Consider the following 14,377-nt stretch of genomic DNA (forward strand, 5'->3'; position numbering starts at 1 on the left):
TTTGGGCTGCAGAAGGTAGTCCAAAATAACACGCCCCCCCCCCCGCAAAAAACCTGAACACCAATTTGGGGTAGGAACACAATTCTCCACCACTCAGCTGTTTTGCTCGCTAAAAGCACTCTTCTCAACAGCTTTTTCTCTTGCAGGACTCCAGATCCACGCACTTGGTAAAGCACGGAAACAATTCCTTTTTCAACCCAAGGGCCAATTCCATTTCAGAGAAATTCTTGAGGGCTGCACTGCAGTGCTGGGCAGAACAAAAGGCAAAAAGGACAGAGCCAAGGAACAACGAAAGAAAACACAGCCTATCTGCATGGAAAGCCCTTAACTGCTGGGGAAGCCATCTTAGGAGAGGCATGTCAGTCTCTCAGAATACAGAAAAACGTCACAAAAGCCCGAAGGCCGGCAAACAATTGGTGTCTCAGGGAAGGGGCAAGGTCTGGGGATGTGGCCATGACGGCAGTGCCGAATGGCTGCCCGGGACCCCGGGCCTGAGGATCTCCACACCTGTTGTACACGCACGGCACCAGGCAGGCACTTTCGCAGCCCTGGCATGCTAAGGACGAGTAAGGCACAGAACCGAGGAGCAGGTTACGCAGAGAGAAGTGACTGGTTGGAGGGCGGGTATTTGCCGAGCGGTGCGTGAAGTCCTCCTCCCCATGGTGCCTCCCAAGAGTCCCTCCCCCCCCACACACACTCCCTTCTGCAAGCGCATAGCTGCTCGGCACCACTGCGGGGAGGGGGGCCAAAGAGACCGCTGCGCGTGGATCAGGATGCGGCAAGAGCCAGGTCAGCTCACCGCCAGGTAGAGCGGAAGGTGCAGATTCGACCGGGGGCACGTGAGGAGGGGCTCTTGCAGTACACAGGTGCCCATGGACACCTCTACTAATGCCTGCTGGAAGCCACCCCCCCCCCCCCCGTTCTTCATTTAACTTCTTTTTTGCAACTGTGCAAATAACCGGGGAGCCTGACACACTGCGACCCAAAGTGCTGCCCTCTAGCGTCATCTTGCTTTGGGCTCCAGGGAGTGCTCTGGAGGTTTCGGCGCTCAGCCCCTGCCTCCGCAGTGGTCTTAGCTGCTTGGGGGCCTGGCCTTTCTTTCTGTCTCACTCCCGGCCCTTCTGCGAGCAGCCATGCCTGCCATGGCGGCTATTCCGAGCAGGCAAGCCACCGGTGGCAGCCATGTTCTCCGAGCACCCACTGCACTTTCTCAGAATTCCAGGTATGCCTACCAGCCCCCAAGTTGGAGGACCCCTGACTCACTGGCCTTCTCCTTGCAGCCCTCGAACTTCCAGCCCTCCCCAGAGATGGTTTGGCAACGACTGCAACTTGTTTGCCATCAATCCGAGTCTGGTCCGTCAGCAATGCCTGATGTTGCTCATGGTTTGTTTGCTTCTGCCTTCCAGTTCCAAAGGAAAGGGAGCATTTCCAGTACCTGGACCACACTATCCGCTGGACTAATGCCTGCCAAAAAGTACCGGGCCCTATGTCTATCCCAGGGGCTTCAAGAAATGTAACTGCAACTCCCTCTCCCCAGAGAACCTGGGAGCTACAGCTCAGGGAAAGGAGAGGAACCCTACAGGTCCTCACTGCAAACTACTTTCCACCCCGAGGGAAGCCATGCGGGCGTAAGACACAAAGCAAGTTCACGGCAAAGCTGTGCCTTACAAGTGAAGACAGCAACCCTCCTTCGTCCAAGAGCCAGATTCAATTTTGAAATACTGTCAGGGGCAACATTCCAGTGGTGGGAGCAATTCTGGATGCAAAGGGAGTGCAGCCAAAGGCCAAAGGGACGGAGTCAAAACAACCAAACCAAACCAAACCAAAGATCACCCGCCTCTTTTAGTTCAAACCTCTGACTGCCAGCCACACAGCCTTTGCAGAGGCGTTTCAATCATTTGGAACAGGGGAAATCGCCAAATGACCTGTAGGCAAGGAAAAGGCGCTGGGCCCATCTGGGAGGCCCTGGGGAGCTGACTCCTCAGTCCTGCTTTACAGCCTTCTAAAATAGCCTCAAAGCATAATCAACTTTAAAAGTCAGTGCCTGATAGAGGCTGAGATTGGTGGGCCTCTGGGGAGGCCTGGGCATAGCATGAAGAGGGAGAAAAGAGCATTTCCCCTTTTCTGGCTTGCCGCTTGGCCTCATGGACCAGTCCCAGGTTATGTATGCCGAACCACAATATCTTGCAATGACCGTTTCTCCTCCATCTTCACTGCTGGAGGACTTTGCAGTGATGGCAATATTGTGCTTCCTGTACTGGACGCCTGGAAAAAGCAGATGATTTGCTACAAACATGCCAAGCTTTTCCACCTCCCACCCCTTTCCTTCCCATTTTCACTGTGTATTTTAATTGCTTGTATTTTATTTGCTGCCTCTTCAATATTTGCTTGCAAGCGGCCTTGGGGATACAGGTCCTTTAAAAATAGAACAGTTAAGAAGGCTCCGGTTTTGGAGGGCCCTTGGGCAGGATACCCCCCATAGGCCCCGTCTCTCAGGGAATCCACCTCCTCACTGCCCTGGCCACCACGTGCTCTTGCTCCTCCTCCTCCTCAGCACTACCCCTGCTGTTGGCTGCCGGGCCAACAGCCAGCGAGCCAACTGGCCGTGCCATCTCCTGTTCCTCCTCCTCACCACACCACCATTGACTGGGCCAGAGCAAAGGGCAGATGATAAAGTAAACTGCAATGGGAAAGAAGAGCAGCAACTCCAGGGGGCTCGTGTCAGTGGGCCCCTGCTGGGCTGTGGCTCCTCAGCAGGTGCCCCACCATGCCTCCCCTTGATGCCACCCGTCAAGCAGCAGGACTGACACCAACCAGGACTACACTGCAGTGAGGGCGTGGACTCACATATCCCTCTAGACTCAGGGAGTGCTTTTCCCCAAAAGATGCCCAGAAGTCAGTGCTCCATGTCTTAATGGGCCAAATGGCCAAAGGCATTTGGTCTCTGTATGTACAGAGGCTGCCAGCACCTTCCTCCCGACACGCCCAAGTCAGACAGTTGGCTGGAAGGACAGGATTACAGACACCGTTCCTTCTACTCCACATGCAGGTTACCTGATCTGCTACCTCACCACCACGGTCATAAATTGCTCTCCCTTATGCTGACACAATTTGAACCTGCTGTACTGCACTGGCAAGGAAACTCTTCCACCCCCAGGCTAATCCTATCAGGAGCCTTGGAAGGCCAGGCAGCTAGACAAAAACATGCCAAGGGGGGCTTAGGACTGCTGCGTTTTGTTACCCCTCCTCTTCCGTCCTGTCTGCACCAGGGATGCATCCCAGAATGCACCCCACAAGTGGGGGCTCCACGTGTATCAGGAACCCCAGAGCACCTTGGCCGGCCTGGCCCCTTCCAGATGTCCTGGAGCATAACCCCGGCGCACCCCAGCCAGCCCCAGGGGTGTTCCAAGCCGCAATCCAAAAGGCCTGTGGCCACCAAGGTGAGCCAGGTTGCCCACGGTACCAGCTGTGCAGGGGAGGAGCACCGGACCACCTTCAGCATGAGTGCCGGATTCCAATCCAGGGAAGCTCTCGGAGCCATTCTGTGAAGGCGGACAGGGAGCAAAGGGAGCATGTCCATCTGGGAAACTGAGGCGGGATCGAGGGGGACCCCAGGCAGGCTAGATTTAGCCCATGAACAGCCCCGGCACAGGAGCGTTAGGGAGCCCCTATGGTGTACAGTGCAGGACCAGAGCTCTGGAGCTCTGGGTTCAAGTCCCCACGCAGTCCTGACACTCACTGGGTGGTTTTGGGCCAGTCACGGGCTCTCGGCCCAAGCTACCTCACAGGGTTGTTGTGGTGAGAATGAGGTTGAGGGGGGGATTTTGTAAGCCACCTTGAGTTCCCCAAAAGGAAAAAGGCAGGGTAAAACGAAGGAGCTAACCCCGCAACCCTGTGCAGGTCTACTCGGTAGTCAGTCCCACGGAGTTCAGTGGGGCTCACTCCCAGCTAAGCATACAACTGGGGCCTAAAGGTAACTGGAGGCTTTTGCATTTCTGGCTGGAGTTGTGGCAAGGATGCCCTTTGACTCCCCGCACTCCTCCAAGGAACTCCTCCCTGCGCTCTGAACAACTAGCTGCAGCCCACGCAGCCCCCACAAAATGCTAGCGTGGGGATCATCTGCACCAACCCGGAAAGGCATTTCCTTCAGGAGCGACTGGCCAGTGACCCTGGCGTTTTATCACCTCCTTTACACCTTGCCTTGTGCACCTGAGCAACTTGGACCCATTTCGCTTAGCAAGCAGGTTTCATTTGTTTGCCATTTACACACACTAAGGTCCAGATTTTGTAGAATGCAGTGAATTGACAACCGTGTGTGGCAGCAGTGGTCAGCCAGGGATGGCTGCCTAAGCCCCGTGCCGGCCCCAGGGTTTTTGACGGAAGATGCCTTCCATGGGTCCCTGCTCCGTGAGTCTACCTCCTCACCACCAGGGTCACCAGCAGCTTTTGCCCCTTGTCCTCTTCTTCCTCATCATGGCTCCCATTTGTTTGCTTGGCAGGGAGGGAGGCTTGAGGCTGGGGCATCTTCTGCTCCCGCTCCTTCTCACCTGTGCTGCTCAGGCCAGAATGAGAGGCAGACAAACCAAGAATGAGCAACTCCAACATGCTCTCATCAGAGGGGCCTTCCACAGTTGGGGCCCAGCTATGCCACTTCTAAGCATTAGTCCCGGTAAGACTGTGGAGAACCAGTGCCAGCTAAAACAGAAGTGCCAGGATAAGTCGACTTCTTGCAAGGCAGTTGGACAATCTGTAATGGCTCCTGGGGGCACAGGTGACTACGGGGGGCCTCATGGGGAGGGACAGCAACAGCACGCAAAGTGCCCACTCCCCGGGTGCCAGAGCTGCTACTGCCGGTTCTACTCCAACAGCCTCTTCTGATTATGGGAAGCCCTTAATCTGGTCAGAGCACATGCAGCCAACATACTCAGCCCCTTCATCTTCTCCCCAGGCCACCGTCCTGTGGCCACCGCAAACTGCTGAAAGGGTAGCCCCCCTCAGTCACTGCCAGTGCTGGCACAGCTCCTTTCCCCACTGAACTCTTGGAGGAAAGACGCTGCCGCCACCCTGAGAGTGTCACGGAGACTTGTTGTTATAATTACGAAGATCCCATCCTAATAATTATTTTCTTCAACTCACCCACATGGAAAATTGTCTGTGTACAGGAGGATGTATTTTTAAAATTAACTTCTCCCCCACAACACAACCAACGCAGAGAGAAAACTCTGCCTCTAGATTCAGCAGATTTGAGGTGCACTTGACCTAAGCAAGCAGCTTACCCAAGACGAGGGGGATGCAGTCCTCTTAGAGCCCTGTGGACACCCACACCCCACTGGCCCCATGGCACAGTGCCAGCATGAACCAGGCAGGGCCAAGCGCCGAGGGTGCAGCCTGGGCAACTGCAACAGGCATGAGCGCTGCTGCACAGACGGTGGGCCCCTCTGGGTGGCATCTGAGATCCAGACTGCTACCTTCAAGAGGGTGTTAAAGACATGTCTCTTCCGACCAGCCTGCCCAGAGTAATTCCTGGATTGGTTTTATTTAATATGCTTGTTTTTAGTCAAAATGTTCATTATTGTTGGCTTTAATCTCATGCAAACGACACAGCGCGTATAGGAATGGAGCAGCATATAAAAATATGAATGAATGAAATATTGAGCACACAGATGGAGAACAGCAGATACAAAGAACTAACCCAAACACTGACATCACCCTGGTGTATTACGTGGGCTTCAACATGGGTTGTTCAAACCCCAGTGAGTGTCAGGCACCATCCTTAATAAGCAACTCCCAGTTAGGGGGTTGCCACATCACTTGAACCCGTCCACTTCGAACTATTTGAGGATTACATGATCTTCACGTAACCTTCAGTTTAGCATAGGGTTACGCAAGATTGTTCAATCCTCAAAGAACCCACAGTGGCCAGGTTCACATAATGCAGCATGCACACACATACCCACACTGGCACCAAGTGGGGGTGACATATTCAGAATGGTGCCTACAGCTCACGGGGGACTGAACACCCCACACTGAGCCTCACGGAAGTGCAGACTGGGCCAGTATCAAGCGCGTGTCCTGCGTCTGCATAGCTGTCATCTATCTGTGCACTTGACGTCTGTGAACATGCAAGCCCGGTCTTGCTCGCTTCAGAGGAGAGGCGGCAGCTGCTCCTTTGGAAGAGGAAGGTGAGAAGAGAAGCCTCCTTCGGCACCTGCCATCTGCCAAGAGATGCGGAGCTGCTGTATCCTGGCCATGAGTTGCTTAGAGATTGATAAACAAGCAGCAAAGCCTTAAACCTGGCCTGGCAGCACAGAGGAGGCTGTTTCCCGGCACAGGTGCAGCACGGAGATATAAGCAACCGGGAATTGCAGGCAGACAACTGCGTGGGCTAGCAGAGCGGGGTGGAGCGCAGGGAGGGCTTGCGTGTGGAGCAGGACCGGCTCCAGCGCACGGCTGCCTTCGCCTGCGATCAATCGGCACCACAGCAGCTACCATTAGACCGAACGACTGCACACGCCCCAGTCCTGCGCTCGCCCTCTTCTTCTGGGATGGGCAGATGCAGCAAATGTCTCCCCTGCTAACAGCTGCAGAGACGAGAGGATTTTGGAAGCTGCAACTCATGGTGAAGCCACCGGGGATGTCCTGCCCCCAGTCCAGCCCCCCATGCAGGCTCTCTTCTGATAAAGCACAAAGCGGATGCCAAAAGCCGGATGGCTACCTCACGTGGGGCTGGGTGCCCTTCGGGATGCTGTGCTCTCTCTCAGTCTCCACATCTGAAACGTGAGGGACTAATATTGGTCTACCTTACAGGGATCATGCAAAGGACACCCAGATAACATACAGGAAGTCTTCTGATGGTCAGAGAAGCATTCAGACGCTAGCGGCCACCTATTCTATCAGCTCAGTTCCCAGGTGTATCACCACGTACCAAGGGAGCATCATCGCCGCCGCCACCACCACCACCACATTTCTATATCACCCAGTAACAGAAACTTTCTGGGCAGTTCAAAATAATTAAAACCATAGAATACAGTGCAACAAAACATAGTTTAAATGTTTTATACTATGTTTTACTAAGTGTAAAACTACAGCATAGAACAAAAGCTCAGGGAACTAAGATTCCATTTGGATGCCAAGAAGCACTTCCTGACAGTTAGGGCCCCGAGGGTGTGGAATGGGCTTCCACGGTAGGTTGGTTGAGGCCCCACCAGTGAGGGTGTTCAAGGATAGGCTGGACATGCACATGGTGGGCATGTTGTGAGTGGAGCCGGCTGGAGCCAGGGGTCAGACTAGATGGCCCGGGAGACCCCTTCTGACTCACTCTGTTTCTATGTTTCTGTTAAAAGGTTGGAATTCAGGTTGCAATCAGCGCAGCGTAGGGTCACAAGGATGGTGGCTGGATTGCAGGGAAAGCTGTATGAGGCGAGACTGAGGGAACTAGTCTTTTCAGCCTTGAGGAGACCCCGGGGGGATCTGTTGCCAACATATATGTGAGGCAGTGTCACACAGAGGTAGGTGGAGACCTGTTCTCCCCTGAAGAGGAGGACAGGACGCGCTCCAACGGAGCAAAGCTCAGGGAACCAAGGTTCAATTTGGGTGCCAGGAAGTACTTCCTGACAGTTAGGACCCTGAGAGTATGGAATGGGCTTCCACTGGAGGTGGTTGAAGCCCCATCAGTAAGGGTATTCAAGGACAGGCTGGACATGCACGTGGTAGGCATGTCATGAGAGGAGCCAGCTGGAGCCGGGGGTCAGACTAGATGGCCCAGGAGACCCCTTCTGATTCACTCTGTTTCTATATTTCTGTTTCCAAAAGTAAAACCCAGCAACAGGGCAAACATTTTTTTAAACAAAATTAACAGCTTAAAAAACAACAAAAAGGGAAAGGCATCATGCCACTAGCCCCCAAGTAGGCTCAAGAGAATCTGGGAGGAGAAGCCAAGCATTAAGGTTTGTATTCAAGGGTGGCTAAACAAGGCTGGATTGCAATATCCCCGGCTACATCACGCTGGATTGTTTCTACATTACAGAGCTGGGGAAGCCAGCCAGCTCCATTTTCTGCCCATCAAGTGGCAGGTGGCCAACTCCACTGGTAGCAGAGCCAAGCCTGGCCCCCTTACCTCAAGCAGCCAGGAAATACATCTCCAGAACAGCCAAGTTCCTGGAGAGCATCTGACACCAGAGCAGTCTCTTGCTTCTTCAAAAGACAGCCCACTTGGGAAACAAAAGACTTGTTCACACAAGTAAACTGACCTCCTAAATAAAAAGGCTTATATCTGTGCTGCCTTGTGTGCTAACCATGGTTAGGAGACATAGCAAAGTTATTACTGTGCTTGGCCTGAGAAGGGAAAGACTTCCACACAGCGGCAAGTCTGGAGCACACCTGGATTCAAGCAATCTAAATTCCACATTATTGCTACTTAATATAAATTATGGAATGTTTTAAGGCAATTTTAGCTTTGTACTTCTTGTCTGCTTTTGTTTTATTATATAGACATAGATACAGATATTTACATTTTTATATGCTAAGATCTATGGCTAATGCAAATAAAGACTGAATGAATGGCAAATTCCCCACTGTGTAACTCTCAAGTAGTTCTGGGTATATCTCTCTCAAACTATTTATTTATTTATTTACTTACTTACTTACTTAAAACATTTCTATGCCGCCCCCATCGCAACAAAGCCTTGGGGTGGCTCACAACATTCATAAAAAAATTATGAATTAACTAGCTTTCCCAACATACATTAAGAGTGATACTCTCACTAAACTCTGCAAAGGAAGAAGGCCAGGGCAAAGTACAAATAAAATTCAATACTTGGTATACTAATTTGCCACAGCTCAGCATTCTACCTTTTTTACAAGTTAAGTTGCTAGCTCTCATCATCCAGAAAAGACAGGTTTTCTACATAATGGCCACTCATTCCCGTGGTTGGTGGAATCTAAATTAGTGGTCCAACCCCTCGCCCATTCACTGCTCTGTGGGTGCTCCTAACAAGCTGCAGAATACTCACCCGCCCTGACTGCTCTGGGTTGTACAAACAAATTGCTTTCTCTTCTAAGGACAAGAGTGCAAATAAATGCACTCTGACAACAGCTTCATATATCGTAGACCCACCAGAAGCCTCACGTATATGAACATGAAGTGGTGTTTTTAGAGTAACTTACAGTTTTTTGTATACCAATCCAAACTTGCTGTTGGATGTGTGTGGAGACCAATGTGGTTTGTTATGGCCTGCTTAGAAAAAGCTGCCACCACCAACCGTTCCAGCAGGCTGCATGGAGGGACCACAAGAGAGGCCCGTCCCATCTTCCCTGTTCATTTTCCCTCTCATCCTTCCCTATCCCTTTTTCCTTTCATGTATTTTTTTAGATTGTTCGCCTGCAGGCAGAGACTGTCCTGTTTCACAGTTTGGGGGGGGGGGGGGGGGGGGGAGAGACAAAGGTTTTTGGAAGAAAACCATCATAAGAAACACTTTATCCTACTCTAGGTTTCCATAGCTAACTGCCATTCTTGAATTTGATTATCAATGTGAGTACCAAAGACAGAAACATGAGCAAATATGAATCTCCGCATGCAGATTAATATACCTTGAATAACTGGTGCCATGAAAAACAGGGGGCAGTCATTGGCTGGGTTCAGATGACATGATAACCCACACTCAGACTGAGTATGGGTTAACACTGAACCATGGGCTGTCATTGAACCATGGATGTCTGATGAGATAACAAACCATTCCGGACAACCCACGATTCACAGCCAGGCAACAAACCACAGGTTCTCTTCATGGACCACAATTAACAAGTCATGGCTTGCTAGTGCAGCTGAAGTCACATGGCACAACCTATGTTTCAAACAACCCATGGTTTGATGGCCATGGCTGCCTGAACCCAGTCACAGCCTCTAGCCCTTGCTTGTGGGCTAGTGAGAGACCTGTGTGTTCATGCACAGAGCGCTAGCCTCAGCAGACTTTGGTCTAATCCAGCAGGGCAAACGCACACTGAAATTGCATCTTGGGCCACAGAGACTTCTCTGGGCTTTCCCTCCGCCCCCATCAAAGCATCCAAGTGCCACTCTTTTGTCCCCCAATTGCTGCATCAACCTCCTGCTCAATATTTTCAGAATGTCAGCATGATGAGTACTGCTCTTACAGTAAAAAGGTCTGCTGCTTCCCTTACCAGGCATAAATCACGAGGCAGCGTTTGTTTTATTGTGGCACCAAGCTCCCATACTCGGTGCAGTCCTCCACTCCACCCGGCCGGCCGTTTTGCAAACAGGAGCTTGCCTTCACACTCCTCCACTGAATGTGCTAGAGGTCAAAGGACGGTGTGGTGCAGTGGTCAGTCTCAGCCTGGGAGACCCATGAGACTCATTGGCTGCCTTCAGCCAAACGCCTGATTCTCAGCCTAACTCATTTCACAGGGCCGTCAAGAGGGTAAAATAGAGAAGGGGGCACTGTAAACCCCCTTGGGTTATTTGGAAGATGGGAAAAGGTGAGAAATAAAAACGTGGTAAACAACAATGCAGCAAGGGGTAGAAGACCAGCTCAAAGAGAGAGCACCAGACTCATCTCCTTCCCGTTACCTTGGGCAAGGACTAACAATAGCACTGAAATCAAAAGAATAGTCCCTTAGCATGAGACCCATGCTTTGCCACCAGTGGTTTGGTCAGCATCACCACCCCAGAGAGCAGACAGCAGAGAGCAGAGTGATGGAGATTTGGAAGAATACAGAATGAACTTCATGTCCACCTCGTTTCCATTCCTGATGCCACTCTCTCTCTTGCTCTCTCTCAGCGTTACTCTGCTGCTCGCTTTTACTCTGGCCCACGACTATTATTCTGAAGTGTTAAGTTTTCTTATCATATTACTGGATTTTATGGTTTTATCTTTTCTGAACTGCCCAAAGAGTTTTGGCTATTAGGTGGTATAGAAAAGCGTTACATGAATACAATAAACGACACTTTCTACTCAAAGCCCCCAGGTTAACAAGACTTTCACTTGGCATCCAATTCCAGTAGTGGGATACTGTGAACAGCCTGTTTTAGTTTCACAAGCCCCACCGAAGGAGCTCAGTCAGGGCATTCTGCAACTTGCAAATCCTTGCCAGCAGATCATGTGTCAGAGGGGAGGGTCATATATCAAAAAGTGTCCCCAAAGATCAGTGAGCCTCATACCTCCATTTTTTAGCTGTTTTGGACTCTCCTGTCAGAATGTTTTACAGGAAGGACTTACCGTATTTTTCGCTCTATAAGACGCACTTTTCCCCCCTCAAAAGTAAGGGTCTGTGCGTCTTATAGAGCGAATGTGTGTGTGCCCGACACCCAGGACGCTGCCGGCTGCCTGCACCACGTGGCACCACCTGGCCGGCACGCGCTCGGTGTGCCCTGCTCCACCCGCCTCCCTCCAGCGCAGGTGAGAGCTGTGCCGCTCAGGGGGAGGCGTGCGGAGGAGGAGGAGCCGCGGGCTTTAACCTGCCGGCCCATGGAGAACTGCTCACCCCCACCGCCCGGGAAGACCTGCTGCGCCACCCGGAAGTCCACCGCCAGCACGCTTCCGGCCCCACGTGGCACCACCTGGCCGGCACGCGCTCGGCATGCCCTGCTCTGCCCCCCTCCTCTGGCGCAGGTGAGAGCTATTAATCACAGGTCGGTGTGTGTTTTCAAATGGCAACCCATCTTTTAAGGAAGCCCATGGGGAAGTGATGAGGAATGTGCCTGTGATTATTAGGAAGCTTTCCATGGATCAGTTATCTGTTCGTTGATCAGACACATTTTTTTTAGGATCAGTGGATATTTGAACAGCATTACCTTCGTGTATGAAGTTTATTCTTCAAAGGCTACTTAGTCTGCTGTGTGTTTGATTTACCATACAATATCTCGTTTTTTGTCAGAAGTTTTTTTCTATTATTTACTAGTAGGGCAGCGTGGACATTACTGGCTTTTTTAGATTTGTTATTGAATTGTCTGCAGCAGCTCTTGTATAACTGGTGCAGATAGTGGATTCCTTCAATAATTCCACTACTTACTAAAAAAGTGATGTCAGTGATTGTGAGCAACAGAACTTCATAAATTCTGACTCTAGTGATGATGAGTTCTATGGGTTCAGCAAAAACTAGAAGAGTACTTGAACTTTAAAGTCTCTCTTTTGTTAATGACAGTGATGATGGTTCTTAATGCCACTGTTGACTGCTGTTCACTTTACAGGGTTGAAATACGGTATTACTGTATTCTGTTATAGTTTATTAAATAGTTTAGTAAACCATTTGATTCAGAATTTTTTTTCTTGTTTTCCTCCTCTAAAAACTAGGTGCGTCTTATGGTCAGGTGCGTCTTATAGGGCAAAAAATACGGTACATATACCAACACACACACACATCCCCTATCACTTGCAGTTCTGGCATTGCTGACAGAAGGAGCTGGAACGAAACACCAAAGTAACTCAATAGCTCAGCTCAAATACTATTTAGTCTGCAACAACTGACCAAAGGCAATATGGGAGAGAGAAAGAATGCATGAAATGGGGGCTAATACCGGGGGGGGGGGGATAACTGCATTTCAAAAAATAAAAACAGGTCACTTTCTTTTGCCACTATTCTTGCCCTCCAGGCAGGTGCAAGATGAAAAATGGTCAGCCCTTCGTGCCACGGTGGGAGCTTCGAAGAAGTTCCAAGCATTACACAACTGGGTTCAGCTCAGGTCGCTGAATGCGCTGTGGCTCTCCAGCACCACTGGCTGCTGCTTCCTGCCTATGCCCTGGCTAAGGACTCAAAGAAACCCTACCTTGATTTTCCGTATTGGAAGCTGACAGCAATGAAAATCTGTAGGAAGATATCAGCCCCGTGGAATGTCCAGACAAGGCCCCCCGTTGCCGGTTCCCAAATGTAATCACTCAGAATGACAGGGGAAACAGCAGCAGCCCTCCCACTATGTTTAGAACCAGCATTACGACCTGCTGAACTTTGTGGCCGAGAATGTGCTTTTTTCCTCCTCCCTCCCAATACTCTTTCCTTTTGTGTCACGGCTTTCAGACTGTAAGCCTGCAAGAAAGGGACACTCCCATTTGTGAGCTTTGGAAGGCTTTCTGGTAAGCCCTTTGGCTCTGGCTCAGGGTGAAAATGCTATAAAATGAATTAATAATTAAGGTGTGTGCAGATATTGTTGTCAGCATCAATCTAGCACTCCGATACTAATTTTCAAAAAGGGTAGTAAAAGGGACAAGGGGAATTACAGACCTGTTAGCCTTACATCCATTGTAGGAAAAACAAAGGAAAGGCTCATAATAGAGAGAGATCTATTGATGCTTGATAGAGAAGGAAGGCTGACAGCCACACAACACAGCTTCCGCAAAAACAGGTCCTGCCAGACAAATCTTGTGGAATTTATGACAAGGTTTCGAGGTGGCTGGATGGAGGGGATGCAGTGGATGTGGTTTACCTGGATTTCAGCAAGGTCTTTGACAAAGTGCCCCATGATATCCTGGTGGAGAAACTGAGGAGTTTTGGGATACACCAAAGCACTGTCCAGTGGATTAGGGCATGGTTGACTGACCGAAAGCAGAGGGTAATCATTAGTGGGGAATTGTCAGGATGGCAGCCAGTGACAAGTGGGGTCCCCCAGGGCTCTGTCCTGGGGCCGATCCTGTTTAATCTTTTCATTAATGACATGGAAGAAGGGTGAACAATCTGCTGATCAAAAGCACAGACAATACTAAAACTGGAGCAGTGGCCACAACTGAGGAGCAGGTACTCCAGATCCAAAAGGATCTGGACAGACTATGGAAGTGGGCAGGAGACAACAGGATGGCGTTCAAGGTGGATAAGTGCAAGGTCTTGCACTTGGGGCATAGGAATAGGTGTCATAAGTACAGGTTAGGGGACAAGTGGCTGGAGAGCAGCACTTGCGAAAGGGACCTCAGGGTACTGGTTGACTGCAGGCTGAACATGAGTCAGCAGTGTGATGCGGTGGTCAAGAGGGCGAATGCCACCCTTGGTTGTATAGCCAGAAGTGTGGCTTCTAGGTCGAGAGAGGTATTACTACTACTCTAGTGCACCCACAACTGGCATATTGTGTTCAGTTTTGGGCCTCTCATTACAGAAAGGATATAGCCTGGTTAGAGTCAGTGCAGTGTAGGGTCACAAGGTTGGTGGCCGGTTTGCAGGGGATGCCGTATGAGGTGAGACTGAGGAAACTGGGTCTCTTCAGCCTGGAGGAGAGGAGACTCGGAGGGGATCTGTCGGTGACATACAGGTATGTGAGGGGATGTCACATGGAGATGGGTAGAGACCTGTTCTCCCCTGCAGAGGAAGGCAGGATGCGCTCCAACAGAGCAAAGCTCAGGGAGCCAAGGTTCCATTTGGATGCCAGGAAGCATTTCCTGAC

General features: G+C 50.7%; 2 protein-coding genes across 4 annotated transcripts in view; one reads left to right on the top strand and one right to left on the bottom strand.

The window, feature by feature from the left end:
* SCAI (suppressor of cancer cell invasion) overlaps positions 1 to 14,377 on the bottom strand; it is a 71,736-nt gene that overhangs the window by 49,830 nt on the left and 7,529 nt on the right. The gene's annotated exons all lie outside the window — the stretch shown is intronic.
* The window catches only part of RPL35 (ribosomal protein L35), a 34,547-nt gene that overhangs the window by 4,796 nt on the left and 15,374 nt on the right, over positions 1 to 14,377 (top strand). Inside the window, exons 3-4 of the mRNA XM_044453082.1 lie at positions 9,617 to 9,622; positions 10,974 to 10,980. The gene's annotated coding sequence lies outside the window, so the exon portion shown is untranslated. The remainder of the gene's footprint in view (positions 1 to 9,616; positions 9,623 to 10,973; positions 10,981 to 14,377) is intronic.

The sequence above is a fragment of the Varanus komodoensis genome, unplaced genomic scaffold, assembly GCF_004798865.1.
Source record: "Varanus komodoensis strain SLA01 unplaced genomic scaffold, ASM479886v1 scaffold77, whole genome shotgun sequence".
Classification (NCBI taxonomy): domain Eukaryota; kingdom Metazoa; phylum Chordata; class Lepidosauria; order Squamata; family Varanidae; genus Varanus; species Varanus komodoensis.